The sequence below is a fragment of the Aptenodytes forsteri genome, unplaced genomic scaffold (genome assembly GCF_000699145.1).
Source record: "Aptenodytes forsteri isolate BGI_AS27 unplaced genomic scaffold, ASM69914v1 Scaffold519, whole genome shotgun sequence".
NCBI classification, from domain to species: domain Eukaryota; kingdom Metazoa; phylum Chordata; class Aves; order Sphenisciformes; family Spheniscidae; genus Aptenodytes; species Aptenodytes forsteri.
The window spans coordinates 94,250-96,224 of record NW_008795776.1 but is presented as its reverse complement, the minus strand read 5'-3'; positions in this window follow the sequence as shown (position 1 = coordinate 96,224).

The following is a 1,975-nucleotide window of genomic DNA, read 5'->3' as shown; positions in this document are numbered from 1 at the left end:
CGTGCCAGGACAGCGGCTTGGTGTCACCGCTCCTGGCTGTTTAACGCCATAAAAGGTGGCATGAAAATTAACTTTGCACAGGGCTGAGCATCTCCAGGAGCGGTGACAGACAGGGGCTGGAAATGGGAACGTTAGCGTGGGCGACGAGAAGAGCCCTGGGCAAATAAAGAACACTTTTGGGAGCTTTGAAAGATTTTACAAGAGCTATTTCCTACGACACGCTGCAACAGCCATTTCCAGCGCGTGCACTTCAGGGCAAAGAGACGTTTCAATAACTAGAAAAAAGCCTGAAGTGACCAAGATCAGCGTTTCTTTGCCCGAAAGTGTTCAGACTTGCAGCTCTTGGCATCTTGTCAGTTCAAGGGGAAAAAAAAAAATCCGCCAAGAAGCAGCAACCTCCCTCCCTGCCTCGCTCCAGTGCTCGCAGCAAGAGGCAAGAGCTCCGTCCCAAAGCAGACGACCTTCACGGCCCCGCGGGCAGAGCCGGGGTGGGGGGGTGCAAGTTTTGGGGTCCAGCGAGGGGATGGAGCAGGTCAAGGCTCCATCCAGGTACCCCCACGACACCAGCTCCAGGGCGGTGGGTCCCAGGCGGGGGTGCTCAGGGCAGTTAAAACCTGGTCGTACATCCAGGGAGGGCGTTTGCAACAGGGAGAGTTGTTCCCGTGGAGGAAAAGCTTTGCAAGGGCACGAGCTCGCCAGCCGAGCCGGGGAGACCCCCTGAGCTGTGCCTGTATGAGCCCCACCACTGCCAGCACGTCCACGGGCAGCGCATGCCGCCTGTTTGGCCGCGTGGATGGCTCCAGTGAGGAGCTCGGAGCTTGGGCGGGAGCAGAGCTGCTCTGGTCCCAGCAAACCCCAAATTTAGGAAAGATGCTGCGAGCCACGTCCCCGAAGCCGGGGCTCCGAAGCAGTGCCAGGGCGGAGACCGAGGGGAGCGAATTTCCCCGTCGGGGCTCCCCACTGGCCCCGGCAGCAGGATTTCCCCCTTCCCAGCCCCGCCACAACGTGCTGCGGGAATTAACCCTGGCCCCAGTGACGGTGTTTAAGCACCAACGCAGCCAGGAGGATGAGGAGGATGCGGTGACGGAGGGGGGGGCTGCGATGCCCCGAGCTTCCCCACCCACCACCGCTCCATCCCGCAGCGGGGACGGGGCAGACAAACACCCCCCTCCCGCACCGGAACAGTGGATCAAAGCCAAGGGGAGAGCCCGGCTAAGCCGAAATAAAGGCACAGGACGCGGCCGGCTGGGTCACTGCAGACATCCTCGTTTATTGTTAGCACACCACACGCCTTCCTCTTGGCACTTATTTGTATGCATTTGTTAAAAACAAACAAACAAACAAACCAACCCCCCCCCACGCGCTCCCTGGGTGCTGCGCAGAGACGCCGTGAGCTTTTCGCAGGGCCTTTTTTCCCCCCCCCCCTTTGTTTTCGTTCAAGTGTGGTCGAGTGTGTTCACTCCCAAACCAGGCAAATAAAAAAAAAAAAAAACAACAAAAAACCACCAAACCCTACGTAAAAAAACCCGGGAATGTGCCAGTAGCTCCCCCAGCAGCTGCAGGCAGGGAGGAGGGATGCTTTTTTGTGAGGGTTTTGTGTTTTTTGTTTGAAAGGGACAGTATTTTTCTTTTTTTTTTTTTTTTTAATATACTACGGCCTGAAATTCAGTGCAATAGATACAACTACAGTGCAGGTAATGAACTATACAAAAGTCATCCTAACCATGTACAAGCTTTTCCTTAGTCGCTATAGAAACTATACCTTTGCATCTGTACCTTTTTGTATACATTATACAGCGTGAATATACTTCAATATTTACAGTACTTTGCTTGTCAAATCAGAAACGCTATAACTTAAACGTCTACTATTAACAACCATTGAACAAAAATATATATAATATAAATATCTTCCAGTCTATACACAGAGCAGGAGATGGATGTGTCCGCGTGACGATGAGTGTCGGCGAGTCCAGGG